Source organism: Cajanus cajan, chromosome 1 (genome assembly GCF_000230855.2).
Source record: "Cajanus cajan strain Asha chromosome 1, NIPB_CcT2T_4, whole genome shotgun sequence".
NCBI classification, from domain to species: domain Eukaryota; kingdom Viridiplantae; phylum Streptophyta; class Magnoliopsida; order Fabales; family Fabaceae; genus Cajanus; species Cajanus cajan.
In genome coordinates this window covers 39,031,943-39,048,009 of record NC_138517.1, presented here as the reverse complement: position 1 = coordinate 39,048,009, position 16,067 = coordinate 39,031,943, and the positions used below count along the sequence as shown (strand labels likewise).

General features: G+C 35.4%; 1 long non-coding RNA gene across 1 annotated transcript; it reads right to left on the bottom strand.

Moving 5' to 3' along the window:
• Positions 1 to 222: 222 nt before the first annotated feature.
• LOC145949655 (uncharacterized) lies at positions 223 to 4,070 on the bottom strand. Its single transcript, XR_014428026.1, has 2 exons — positions 702 to 4,070; positions 223 to 575 (listed from the first exon to the last, which is right to left on the bottom strand). It is a non-coding gene; the product is annotated as an uncharacterized LOC145949655 (long non-coding RNA).
• Positions 4,071 to 16,067: the final 11,997 nt, after the last annotated feature.

Sequence of the window (16,067 nt, the reverse complement as noted above, 5' to 3'; positions counted from 1 at the left end):
ATATTAATAGCTAACTAGAATTTATATATATGTCATTTTTTATCAAATAGTTTAGTGACAAAATTAGCTTGGAATCTATGCCATACAATTCAAGATCGTTATTTACAGCGCAATATATTCATATATGTTTTTGAGGCTTTACTCGATGTTACTCACATCTCATATATTAATAAAAATTAAGAAACAGAGGTTATACAAAAGTTATACATAAAATAGAACATGGACCACCAAAAGTAAAGTTATCTAAATCTAAAAAGATATACACTAACAATTCACTGGCTAACTCCCCAAAATACAAAACCATGGATCAATACATTAAGATTCAAAAGAAAAACTTGGCCTACAACTATTCCTATACATTCACCAATGCTAGGAAGTAATTTTAATTTGATAAAGAAAATCAAAATGCAACACTGTTTTGTCTCTAAAAGCTATTTTATTTCTATTGGTCCAAATAACCCAAATTATTGCATGCCAAACAATATCCCTCCACTTTCTTTTTGATTTACCTAAAAACACGCGCTTGAGGAGGAAAAACACTTGACCCAAAGAGGATGGAAGCTCCAAATGTAACCCTGACCAAATAAAAACATTATGCCAAACATTTATGAAAAATTCACATTTCAAAAATAAGTGTTGTGATGATTCCAAAGAATTAGAACAAAATGGACACGATTGTTGTGGATCAGAAAAGACCATACCTCTAACAATCAATTGATCTATCGTGGGGATTCTATTTTGAAGCATGCGCCATGATAGGAAAATAATCCTAGGAGGCACAAAGGAAGACCAAAGCTTGATCAAAAGATCTACCACATCATCCAGAATGGGTTGATCCAAAGAAATAAGTAAATTGTAGGCGTCAGATACAGTGAAGAAACTTCTAGGACCTCATTTCCAGGCATCTTCTACCCCCACATTTGAATAGAAATCGGAGATAATCATAAACATATTTTGTAGCAAATCTTCCTCTCATTGAAAGAGAGGCCTACACCATTTCCACACCCATCTCCACCTAGTTTCAGAAAAAACACCCATCTATTCAATACTTGAATTTTTATTTGCAGCAATAGAGAATAATCTAGGGAATAACTTTTTCAAGGAATGGGTACTCGCCCAAGGATGGGACCAAAAGGAAATATTTTTTCCAGTCTCCACCACAACCTTTAAGTGCTGATAGAAGAAACCTTCCCCAATTTTATCCAACAAAATCATATCCCGCCACCAAAGAGAAGAGGATGCTGAAACTGATGTAGGCTAACACTATAACTTACCATATCTATATTCCAGCAGATTATACCATAAAGCATGTTTATCTACCAAAAAAATGTCATTTCCACTTCAAAAGAAGACTAACATTAAAATTAGTTAAACATTTAATCCCCAAATCACCCTTAGATCTAGGCTGACATACCTTGCTCCATTTAATCCAACTAATTTTGTTAGATTCCAATCCCCCATGCCATAGAAAATTCCTCTAGATCTTATTCAACTCCTTCACAACTTTACGAGGAACCTTATAGAAGGAAAACATAATAACTGGTATGTTGTTAAGAACAAATTTAATCATCACAGCTCTTCCAGCAATAGACAACTTTCTAGCTTTCCACCCAACTAATCTCTCTTTACACTTTCTAATAATACTTTCCCAAGCGTTTTTTTTTTCTTGGGTTAATCCCAATCGGAATGCCCAAGAACTTAAAAGGAAGAGGACCAGTTTTACAATGCAAGAAGATTTGAGCCGCTTGCATATAATTAGGATCCATATTAACCCCACACAAAATACTTTTATCAAAATTCACCCTCAAGCCAAAGACTAGTTCGAACCCCCTAAAAATCGCCTTTAAGGTCCATAAATTCTGGAAAGAAATATCATTGACCACCACAACATCATCCACATATTACAATAACGAAAAATTAACATTCTCAGCAACGGTGTCACCCTTAAACAAATTTTGCTCCTCAACTTTCCTCATCAATCTTGCCAAGCCCTTCGCCACTAAAAGGAATGAGAAAGGGGTAAAAGGGTCCCCTTATTTTAGACCCTTCTCCACATAAAATTCTTCTGTTGGAGACCCATTGGTTAACATAGAAAGTGAACTAATTTGAACTAGTGCCTTAACCCATTTTCTCCACAATAATCCAAAACCCAACTTATCTAATATGTAATCTAAAAAAACCTAATTTACAAAATGTAGGCTTCATGAAAATCAACTTTTTAAAAAAACATTTCTTTTTATTTCTCTTCACCCAATCAATTAATTCATTGACCACTAGAACCCCATCCAAGAGGTGTCTCCCAGGAACGAAGGCTATTTGTACCCTTGAGATGACAAACCCTAAACCTTTGAGATAAGCTTATGCACACTAGTAATAAGTGAAATGGGTCTGTATTCGGTTAAAGAAATAGGATGTAACACCTTAGGGATAAGTGCTAAGAAAGAAGCAAAATCTGTCTTAGGCAAAACAACATTTGAATAAAACTCCATAAATACTTGGTATATGTCCTCCTACACTAGCTCCCAATTCTGTTTGAAAAAACCAAACCCAAACCCATCCGGCCCCAGACTTTTCCCTGCTGTGCAACTCCACACAGCCTCTGTAATCTCCTCTATAGTAAAAGGTGAGGAGATGGCCTCTTGATCATTAACCGAGAGAGAAGGAAAAGAAATTCCTTCCAAAAAAGGCCTAATATGTTGTTCCTCTTTAAAGGAGCTTTTAAAATGATCTCTAATTGCCCTCTTAACCTCCTTTACACTATGTAACCATCTGTCGTCATACAACATCGCTGGAATATGATTCCTCCTCATTCTTAATTTATGAAAATTATGAAAAAAGGAAGAATTAAAATAACCCTCTTTGGCCCACTTCACCTTCAATTTCTGGATGATAGAATTTTCATTTCTAGATACCATTTTCCAAAAATATTTAAGAATAGGATTGCGTTCTAGCGCCATCTCTACATTTCCTTCCATAATAAGAGAGTCAATTTCATCCAGTTTAGAGGCCTGATCCTCAATTCTATTTTGTTGGAGAGAAAAAACCTCTCTAGACCAGGTTTTAAGACAACCCTTCAACTTTTTTAATTTCTCCCCAAGCGCACATAACCTCTAGTTAGATGGACATTGAGAATCATTCCAGCACCATTGTATGGTCTGCTTAAAATCCGGATGAGACATCCAGTAATCAAAGAATTGAAATGGCTTGTTGCCCCAATTCAACTCCTCACAATGAATGTAAATAAGTGCATGGTTAGAAATGTCTCTTTGTCCAATCCATTGAGCCGCCACCTTAAAATTATCAATGAAGCTCTCCGACATGATAAACCTGTCAATTCGACTAGTTGAAGCCCTATCCAGGCTTATTCAAGAGAATTTTTTTTCCAAGAACCATAATATCAATTAAACCCATTCTATCCAAGAATTCTACAAATCTATGTCTCTCCAGCCTGTTATGGTAATTTGAGCTTCCCCTAACTTCCTTTACTTAGAGAACAACATTGAAGTCACCACCAGCCAACCATAAATCCCCACTAAAACCCTTCTTAGACATCTCCAAGTCCGCCCACAATTTTAGTTTTTTCTCCCAACAACAAGAAGAATAAATATTAACAATAAAAACAATATTATCAGAGTTTTCTAACTTGAGAGCTACACCTAAGAAACCTCCCCCTTCAAATATAAACAAAAGAGAACCTAGAACACACCTCTATACAATTAATAAACCCCTAGACAGACCCTCAACATTTTTTGTCACCTAATTACAATTCGCACCCCCCAAATTTAAAAAATTTCCCAATGATGCATAATCTCACACTTGGTTTCTTGAATAAGCAAACAATCAAAATTTTTATTATGAAGAATGTTTTTCAACTATTGCCTCTTCAAACGGTTGTGTGCCCCTCGGATGTTCGGACTTGAAATCTTCATGGAGACCTCGCATGACTTCCCCTCTTAACTACTGTGATGGAGGAGGCCCATGGGCTAAGGGCCCCACTACTAGGGCTATGGCAAGGATGATACATGAAGAGTGGGCCCAAGCCCAAGGAAAGCCCACTATTTTATTTTGTTGGGCTTTGTCTCAAGTTCACTAGATTAGGGTTAGTATAGGATTGGAACTTAGTGCTTTGTATTTTGTTTGGGCCTTGTATTTCCGGCCTCATAGTATAGGATTTGCATTTAAATGTCATTAGAATTTAGGGTTAATTAAGGTTGCATGTGAATTGTCATTAGAATGTAATTAGCCTTGCATTTGAAATGCATTTCGGCCATGTGCACACATGCACATGGTGTGACCAAAATGCAATTCAAATGAAAAGCAAATCACATTCCAAATGAGGTGCACATGGGGAGGATCCGGGTTTGGCTCCAAAATTTGAATCTTGAATTCAAATTTTAGGCGCCTAAAGTTAAGTTAACCATACCATGGTTTCACTTAACCTTAGGCTAACCCATGGATCACTTAAACCTAATTTTCCCTATATATTCAATGTGGCCGAGACTTGTAGGTACTTTTGGATTAATTGAATGAGTTTTCTTCATTTGAAATCTCTCCCTCTGAAAGTCTCTCTCAACCTATCTCTACCCTCCTTGAGCTCCTCTCTTTGTAGAGCTAGGTTACTATTCTTCTATTCGGACTTAGCTAGATTCAAGCTAGGTTACATTGGCTCTTCTTGGAGATTCAATTCCTTGCTATTCTTCCAAGGAACCGAGAAGGACTTGAAGGCATTCATTGAGGATTCTTGAAGTAGAACCTCATCATACTGCCTCAGCATCATGTTCGTCCATCTTCACCAGTAACTCAATGTACTTGGTTGCCTTTCTTTCTCTAGTAACCTCCAATTTCTGAACCAGAGACACAGATCGGAGTTATCATATGGCGAAATATAGGTGTCTTTTGGGAATCACCTGTCGAGCGAAAGAAGCTTTTCAAGGAGAAAACCATTTGAATGGGATAACCACTGTCAAGGGATCTAGTAGCCAAAGAACGCCTAAGGTTTTCTTCCCCTTTAACATGTAGGGGTCATTCGTCTTGAGGTTGGAGACCATGACTATCGTTAATTTCTTTAGATCCCGACCGCGGAGGAGAACCAACATCCTCCATCCTTGAGTTATGATGACACTGTTGCGAGACCAAGCCTAGCAATCCAGAATCAACGACATCTTGATGGTTGTGTACCTTTTTGGTTATGGGTTGACAAGAAGGCCCAGGGTCACCCTTCGAAAAATTTTGGCCCAATGATTGTTTCAGGCCACATCCCCATAAATTGATAACGGTAGATGATAAACACACCTCCACCTTCGTATAAGCACACTCCCTTTTTTAAAAAATATATATAAAATGTCTAAATTATCCTTTAAAAAAATTAAATTTCTAAATTTACACCCCTTCCCCGCACCCTTCTTTCCCACATCCCACACCCCACCATAATGCTTTCCCGGAAAGTGGATGCAGAATTTCTAGTCTTAGTTTTCTAAAATACGATCTTTCTTCTCTCTTCCGGGCATTAGCAAGCAATCCAGACATCAGGAGCATTGATATCTGCCGAGCCGGTAATAAAGCTGTCTGGTCCCGAAATCCGGTAACAGAAGGATTCCGCTAGTCTCTGAAGACTGAGCGAGAACGGTAAGGGGCGCAGAATATCGTTGCGCGGGGATGCGATTAGCCAAGCTGGGGCAAACAAAGCCGCCCGGCCCCCTACCGGATTAGGAATGCGAAGGCCTTTCCTTCGAACCCAAACCCATTTCAATTCTCGCACCCCCCATTTTTTTTTAATCGTTGTTGTTATATACATGGTTTCTGATCTGGGATTGATTCAATTTGGGGGTTTCTGGGTTTGTGATTGAAATGGTCTATTTCCATAGCTCAATCTCTCTCTGCAACTCCTCCGTTGACCAACCCATGGCGGCTCGAAATCGAGGCACCGGAAAACCCCCAATTCCCTCCAGGCTCCGCCGTGCCGGCGATCCCGATCAGTGGTGGCCGACGTTGTGATTTTCGTGGCGATCATCACGGCGTTTGGATTCCTATTGTTCCCCTACGTCCAATTTGTGGCCAGTGAGAGTGTCAAAATTGGTGTTGTGGCTGTGAATTTGATCAAGGAAGAGGTTTCTGTGAATTTGGAGTGCGGGGAAGGGGGGTGTGAGGTGCGGGGAAGGGGGGTGCGGGGGTACCGGAGGTGTGGAGAAAGGGAGTATAAATTTAGGAATTTTTTTTTTTTTAAGGGTAATTTAGACATTTTATATATATTTTTTAAAAAAGGAGGTGTGCTTATACGAGAGTGGAGGTGTGTTTATCATCTGCCATTGATAACTTTACCCTTTCCTCTATTGGGCCTATCTACAGCTTTAACTTCATCCAAGTTGAAACCTACTTCTCCTTTTTCAAAATTTGAATGCAAATCACCCATGACGTCATCACTAAAGTTATCGTCCTTGTTAACGGAACAAGACTTCTCCGACAACCTTCTGTGACCAACCTCCATCTCTTCCGTATCACCAAAACTTGATTCACACCCCACCAATGATAAAGGTTTTTAATTTCTACGTGAACTACAATTGATACTCTCTTCCATCCCCCCTCTACAATACATATTTGATATATATCCCCATCTATTTCTACTCTCACTGTGTGGCTTAAGATGTCCTGAATGTTAGTACGAATTGCCATACGAGCTAAATCTAGGCATACCCTGTCCTTGGTTGGGTCATCCACATACAAGAATTTTCTATAGATAGAACCTAGCATTATGAAAAAATCCTCTGACCAACCATGCGCTGGCACCCCATAAATTTTCAACCAAACGAGGCATTCATTGTCTAAAATCCGAGATGACCATTGAAACACTTCCTCAAACCATTCATTTACCCATTCAACTTTATCAGTAATGTACTTTGTGACTAATTTAGGATCTTTTGTTTCGAGTAAAACCAGCAAAGCACCCATCGGAGTTGCTCTAATCCCAAAGATCCCTTTGAGATGAAGTTTCTTTTGTGTTATATATGCATCCCCCTTACGCTTTACATGCCCCACAAAAGAAAGCTCCAAACCCTCCTTCACTTTTGGGCACGCTTTGAAGAAACAACCCACAACAAGACATATATTTTTAATTCTGCCTCCATTTTGTCCTACATTCTTTTTAACGCCTGGATCCCACCTATTCTGCTGAAAAGCAATTAGTTTCCTCTCATTTGCCTTTGTTCTGTGCCTCCTTGATACATCTACTTGTTTTTTGTTCCCATACGCCCTTCTGAAAACGAGGACAATTTACCATAATTTTTCCCCTTGTATAAAAATCTTATCCAAGGTTAGAGCCATAATCCTCGCATCTTTCACTTCCGAAAATAGAGCAAAGTTGAACCTCTCACCGCGTTTGTCCACCTTCGTCGGGATAAACACTTCCTTGATATTTCCATGACGACTGAACTCATGCCACATCTCCTTCGCACCATAAGATCTTGGAAAATTTGTAAAGAAAAAGGAAGTGAGTTGCTCCTAATTCCTTCCCTTATCATTAGACAAGCCATAATGCTCCATCCTCCGAGTCCTTCCGCTGTGCCCTTTTCTATGATTTTGGAGGACGGTCCATCCCTCCTTATCCCTCTTTCTCCTTACTCTCTCTAACTTAAACATCTCTCTAACGGTAATTGTCCGCGATTTTTGAATGGAATAGGCTACTCACTTTGTTTGGTTTTTTTGCATTATGGTAAACCAACTTTGCTTGTCTTCTTAGTCTAAAGATATTTCTAATTTATACATGAAATATCTAATGTTTATATAATCAAAATTGACATTAATAGACATAAAAATTGCCCAAGGTAGTAGTAAAGGGAGATTCATAATTTTCATATAAAATAGATACATAATTTACCATAAATCACATTTGTTTCTTGTTTGAGAGCGGAATAACTTCCCCCTTCCACACACGATCCTCAAATAGAAATCAAAGTCATAAATTTGAGTGTGGCAATTGATGTCTAGGGTTTGAGATTGAAAATTTTGAGACCCCTGACCTCTTATTTGAACTACATCAAACATTGGAGCTTTTAGCATTCAACATTGGACCACAAAATAATCTATAATATATAGAAGTAATTTATTGTTTTCACGTCCATAATTTTTAAGACATTTTTATTCTGTATTTACTGTGGTCATTATACGCTTCACTTCTTTTAGAGTAAGATAACTCATTAATTTTACTTTCTTAACTTAAATAAAAATTATTTGTCAAAAAATAAACTGCATACCCATAAACATTTTATGGCTTCCGCATTTCAGAACATTAACAAAACACAAGGTGTATTTCTAATGAAATTGATATATATTGAGAAAACTCACCAAAACTAATTCACGTAGTGTTTGAGAGTGATGAATGAAACTCTCTTTCATGCAGATTTGATAAATGTGATAAGGAATCATGATTCTGATTTGGTTAACAATGGGAATAATTAATTGATGGAGCTAAGGGAAAACTTTCATGGTGGATCAATTATGATGAGAATGACAGGAATAAAAAATCAAATGTACTATAATAGTAATTCAACCATTACTAGTTAATATGCATATTTCATTTAATATACTATTAATAAGTGTAACAGCTCGATTTTCACAGATTGTTTGAGGGCCCAAAGGCCTAATAGGGTTGATTTAGTAGCCCAGAACGGGCCGTTCCCAAATCGGAACGGGCCGTTTCAAACGACTAAAACGAGAGTGATTTTGTATCCTAGAACGGCCCGTTCCCAAACTGGAACGGGCCGTTCCAAAATACAAAAATTGTCTACAAATTTTAGATGAGAACAGGGCGTTCCTAAATTGGAACGGGGCATTCCCAAATTGAGAACGGGCCGTTCCAGAGTTGAGAACGGGCCATTCTAAAATATGACCGTTGTGAGTATTAAATGCACCCCAGAACGGGCCGTTCCAAATTTGGAACGGGCCATTCCAGCGAAGCCTGATGTTTATAAATAGAGCACTCTGCCACTCCTAAAAAGCACACCTCTAATTTTCTGATTTCTTTTCTTCTGCTCTCTCTTCTTTCCCTCTACTTTATGCTTCAAGACCGAGGGGAACCCAGCGAGGGAGACCAACCAGATCTTGCGTAGGTTCAACTACTATTTATCAAGGTACGAGGGAAAAGAGGATTATTTATATGTAAAGTTACATGAGGAAATTGGGTAGAGGAAGAACTCTTAGGATTATGAGTAATTTTATAATTATTTCTGTTTGGAGAATTATTGATCTTATGTGATTTTGAATGTATTTAGGACTATGAATATATGATTTATTTGTAAAAATGATGCTCTAGGAGAGAGAACGAAATTATAGAAAAGTGTTTGTAAGTTAGGTTTTGGAAAAATTGGATTATTTTTGTTTGAGGAATTAATGATACCATTAGATTCTGTATGTGTTGAGGATTATAAATATATATTTAATTTGTAAGAATGATGATCTAGGAGAGAGAACGAAATTGTAGAAAAGTGCCTGTGAGCTAGGTTTTGGAATAATTGGGGGTTTTACTATTTATGTTAAGATTGTATTAAATTGCTAATTCTATTGATTATTATATTAACTTATGAATGTTATTGTTATATTATTTGATAAAATTGATGATCTAGATAAGGATTCATGGTGAATTATTTGAGGGGTATGTGAACCACCATTTTGTGTGGATTGTGTATGTATTGTGGAATTGATATGTGGATATGGGTGTGGATGTGAATGTGGATGTGGATGTGGATGTGGTTCCTCACACTTGTGACTAGGGGTGGCACGACCTTAGGCAAGAAATGCTACAGGCGTGACCTTGGCATAGTATGGGATGGGTGATTCCTCATGCTTATGTCGGGTGTGGCACGACCTCGAGCAAGAGATGTTGCAGGCGTGACCTTGGCACAGTGTAGGATGTGTGATTTCTCATGCTTATGTCGGGGGTGGCACGACCTTGGGCAATAGATGCTACAAGCGTGACCTTGGCATAGGGTGGGATGTGTGAGACAATTAATGCTTATGTCGGGGGTGGCACGACCTCGAGCAAGAGATGCTACAGGCGTGACCTTGGCATAGGGTTAATTGTAAGATTTGTGATGGATTGGTGTGATTGTGATTGTGATGTGATTGTGGTTCCTCATACTGATGACAAGGGGTGAGCACGGCCCTAGACTGTTAAAAGGGTAGCGTGACCTTGGCATAATGTTATGTCAGGGGTGAGCACGGCCCTAGGCTACTAAAAGGGTAGCGTGACCTTGACACAGTGTGATGTCAGGGGTGAGCACGACCCTAGGCTGAAGGGTAGCGTGACCTTGACATAGTAAGATTTGTGATGATTGTGATTGCAAGATTTGTGAAGATTGGTGTGATTGCGAATTGTGACGTGATGATGATGCATGATTGATAGAGTTATGATATATTGAAATGTTTATGAATATTTTATAATGAGATGATATGTTGCGTTTTTCCTTGTGTGATTTACATATAGATATTTTCTTTTCTCACCGTATAATTTGTAGATGTTTTAGGTGAGGAAGATCCGACGATGAGTGACATCTAGAATGCCAACAGTTGAGTTGTGGACATGCTCTGATATTGTGATATCGGGACAGAGGACTTCTAGGACATGAACTTTATTTGTAAATGGAGTTGTACTTATTATTTTGAAAACATTTTGTAACCTCTTATATTTTATTTTCCAAGTTTCTTTTTCAAAATATTTTGGATATCGAAGAATGTTTCGAAAGGTTTTTATGTGAACCTTTTTACCGACGTTGAAAAATTTATTTTCTTAGTTTATTTATACATTATATGTGTTGGGGTAGTAAGGGTGTCACAATATAGTAAGGGTGTCACAATAAGAAGATATATAACTCATTTTTACACTATCGACACCTACAGTCAAGATAATGATAAAGATTTATATCTTATTAATAAATAAATAATATTAATAACAACAAATATTTATTTATTTTACTTAAAAAGGTTTGAATGAACTATATATATATATATATATATATAAAGAAAATGTACTTGTACAACATATATAATTCCTTTTAATATTTAACTCTCCATTGCCTTATTTATTACATTCATTAATGATGACAAAAAATAAACACAAAAAAAGATGTCCTAAAATTATCCTATGAATTGTTAAAAATATATCCTGAATTTACTAGCGATGTATTATTAGTGTAGAAGTTTTTACATTATTAATCAATAAAAAAAAATTATAGACTTGATTTTTAAGATAATTATTATAAAAATTTAAAAATTTACATAATACCTATTTATTTGTGATTGGATGATTGTGAAAACGTTTTACAATATAAGTGGACGTTTTTCTCATATATTTATACTATTTATATAATTTGTTTATTGAATACTATTTCAAGTGCCAAGTAAGCAAGAATAATCAAACCGAAAATTTGGAGGGTTGAAAATTCACAACCAAGAATGAGCAATTGATTACTTCATTATTAAGTGGTAATAGAACAAAGAAGAGGGTAGGTGTGGGTGGGTTATGTTGCCACGTCCTTTTCTCACCAAACACATTGTGAAAAGGACATTATTATCAACCAGTATAAAAAAGGTACTATCTGTCATATTAATGTTATGAGATATGAGAATTGTAAAACGGTTATAATATAATTTATTTTTAGAAATAATAATTTTTATTTAAATTAATAAAATCAAATTTTAAGTTATATTTTATTAAAAAAATTATGTAAATAATGGATAAAACATCCTTAAAATGATCGAGATATTTTATATTTTTATATTTTATTTAATAAAAATATTTAAAATCTAATAATATTTATTAAATTAATTGGTGTTATATTTAATTTTTAAATATTAAAATCTTAGATTCAAATTTTATATTTGTAAAGATAATTGTTTTTTAATATTTAAAAATTTGAATATTAAATTATTTTAAAAAAAATATTTACATCAAATTATGTTATCATCCACACACACACACACACATATATATATATATATATATATATATATATATATATATATATATATATATATATATATATATATATATATATATATTAGTGTTATCTTTTGCATGACAAATGATCTGACCCCCTCCAACTAAAGTGAAGTGTTCTTTCTTTTTATTGTCGCGTGCGTTTTTGTGTGTGAGAGATAAGGTTATATTCTATAAACGTGCTTGGAATTAAAGTTAGTTAATTGATAAAAAAATTAAGAGAAATGATATTTGTGAAATAACTTTTAATGTTTTATCTATCTATCACATTATTTTTTATATTTATATTTTATGAAGAGATAAAACAAAAAAATATAAATTATTAATTATAGATGTATTATTATTCAAAAATAGTTAGTAGTTAAAATTAATAACAAAATTGAAAGTTATTAGTTGAAAGAGTAATGATATCCATGCAAAAATTTATTAAATAATTTGAACAATTTCATTTTTTATCTGTCTCTATCATATTATTTATTTCATTCATTAATAAAAAAGGTACATAAAGACAAAAAATAATGTTTTGTACCAATATCGTTTTTCAATAAAAGGAAAAAATTGATTGTTGATTGATATGTGTACATTATTCCTATACCTCATGAGATATACGATGAAAATACAATATATATCCATAACTTTGTGTTAAGGGCGTTATTGTTTTTCTTTTCTAAAAACAAATTTCATATGATTTATGATGTTGATGTTTGTGTTAAAAGTGGTAACTAAGGGCGTGGGTGTAGGGTTTATTTTCCGGAATAATGAAGGTGAATGTGTGGAGACAGATCGATTGGTTGAAGAGTGTCGAAATTGCACAAGAATGAGCACACCTTTAAGAGTTGAGTGTCAGCAAACATAGTAGCACACGAATTAGCTCAATTTGTTTTTATTATTTCTGAGAAAGTTAATTTGGAATTTTGGATTCAGGATTATCCTATGAAGATTTCCTCTCATCTTACATATTATCTTATTATGTAAATACTCTTAATTTGCCGCATGGATAAATTTACAGCTTTCTCTTCCTAGAAACAAAAAAATAAAATAAAATCATGCTTGTGATTTATCATAACTCTCTAATTAGTTATTTTTTTTAATAGATTTTTTTAATAATACTCAACATAACATAAGTCTAATTAAAAAAATTTATTAAGCCAACAAGGTTCAAAATAATGATAATTAGTAGATAGTTAAATTCTTTAAGTGTACTAATATAATTTTGATTTCTTGGTCGTGTATATGTAAATCATAATATCAACAATTCATACTTCAACTATAATATCAATAATTCATACTTCAATTCCACTCATAAACATCAACCAATCCATTCACAAGCACATATAAAAAAATGCAATGCGATGTGCACCTACATCTAAATGCATGGGGTACTCGATGGTCATCATCATCAAGAATATATAGTTGGTACCTAAGTTTCAAGTTAACCTTAGGCTACTAGTACAAAAGTGTTCCCACCAAAACACCAATAGGTTCCCACTAGAACCACAAAATCATGCAAATATGATGTATATCACCACCATGCAAATGCTTTCATATCAATACCTCATGAACATCTTATGATTCATTGTATCACCAACATCTATATTCATCCACGTCAAATGTCACCCATCAAGGTAAAAATCATCATTCATCAAGCATATATGTGTGTGTACACACACACACACACACACACACACACACATATATATATATATATATTTATATATATATTTACATTCGTCATCATGTAATCAATCATAAACATCATAATAACATCATTTTAAATATCAAAAAGGGCCTCTTGATAATCTATGTGTCGGGCTTGGAAACCCACGCCCGTCTTTAAGTCACGATAGAGAGCACTTACTCTCTCTCACGGTCAACCTCCCTAAGTCATGCCCGACTTTAAGCCACAATAGAGAGCAACCAAAACCTCTCGCGCCTTGTGTCACATCTCACACCTAACATTAAGCCACAATAGAGAGCACCACAATCCTCTTATGCCCAGCATGGACATTTCCACGCTCGACGCCAACATGTTTGGGCAATACCTTCATGCATACGAAGGCACGCCCAGTGTTGAGCACTTGAGCCCGGCGTCGTATGCGATCCAGCACCCAAACACACCACATTGGAACCAAAAATCTCAAAACAAATATCACTAAATCAATCATACAATTTATAAGCACTCATAATTTGTTTTGCATATAGAAAATTCTCCAATTTTAGTGTCTATAACTTTTACTCTTTTAATTTATCAAATTCTTCTCTTTTAGGGTTCCAACACTTTTCTACACAACACTCAATTAATTATTCTAAAATATTCGATCGTCAAATAAATTACATATTCTGAATCTACTCGACAAATCGCATCAAACACACACAACATTTCATCGAACAGAAAACTTATGGGATTGGGGCCATTCCTTCTACCGTTCATGCTTACACTTAAATCCCATAAATGAGTGTTCTCACTCCCCTTACTTGGAGTAATGCAACGTACGAGCTACTCTTCTTCCTCTTCTCTGGTGATTCCTTCTCCTTGCTCTCTAGATGTGTTCTCTTCAGAGCACCCGAGCGTCAAAGAACGTGAAATGAAACAAATGAATAATAATCTCTCCCTTTCTCCCTTCTCTTCTAATATATAGCTTATTTCTCTAAACCCCCTCTTATCTTAATTATTTCTAATACTCTCCTGATTAATTAAATCCATTAAAATGAATAAAATAAAAACTATTAATCACAAAATGAAATAAAATTATCATCATCTCCTAATTAATAATTACTAATTATTAGAAAAATCTTAGGGTGTTACTACTCTCCCCCTTCAAAGAATTTCGTCCCCGAAATTACTTGCAATGAACAACATCAGGTACACCTTTCGCATCTTGCTTTCGAGTTCCCAAGTCGAGCTCTCTTCAGTGTTACTTCCCTAAATCACCTTCACTAAAGGAACATCCTTCCCTCTCAGTTGTTTCACCCTCCTATCCTCAATCTTCAAAGGGACTATCTCATAGGTAAGGTTCTCCTACTATTAAATATCATCCAACTCAAGAACATGAGACAGATCATGGACATACTTTCAAAGTTGAGACACATGGAATACATTATGCAAATTGGCTAGCTTAGGGGGTAAGGCTATCTGGTAGGCTAATTCACCAATCTTTTTAGAATATGATAAGGATCAATGAATTGATATGTAAGCTTGCGAGCCTTGAGAGCTCTATCAACACCTTTCCAAGGATTTACTTTCAAAAATACGTGATCACCTTCATGAAACTCAAGATTCTTCCTCCTCTTATCTTGGTAACTCTTCTGCCTACTATGAGCTACTCTCATATTTTCCTAGATTAATCTCACCTTCTCAATAGTCTCTTGCACAATCTCAAGTCCTAAGATAAGGTTCTCTCCTAGTTCTACCCAACACAATGGTGTCCTACACCTCCTAACATACAAAGCTTCAAAGGATGCCATCCCAATGCTAGAATGGTAGCATTTATCATAGGTAAATTCTATCAAGGGTAGACAACTATCCCAACTGCCTCCTTGTTCTAATGCATAAACTCTAAGAAGGTCTTCTAAATATTGTATGGTTCTCTTTGTCTGACCATCAATCTATAGGTGGTAAGCCGAATCATCCCAAGCTTCGTACCCAAGGTCTTATGAAGATTCTCCCAAAATCTAGAGGTAAACCTAGGGTCTCTATTTGAAACTATACTAGAGGGAATCCCATGTAATCTCACTACTTCCCTGATATATCACTAGTAGAAAATTGCAAAATAACGACCGAAATTAGCGAACAAAATTTATCAGTCGCTAATTAGTGACTGATTTAGCGACCGATTATGAATAATTAAAATAGCGACCGATTTAGCGACCAAAATAAGTCATCGCTAGAAAATTAGTTGCTATTTCGGTCGCTAAATAAGAAATTTGATTTTTTAGCGATAGAATTAAATTCGGTCGCTATTTCGGTCGCTAAATATTAGTTAAAATTAGCGACGGAATTGAATTCGGTCGCTAAATTATAAATTTTGATTTTTTTAGCGACGAAATTGAATTCGGTCGCTAAATATTAGTTAAATTTAGC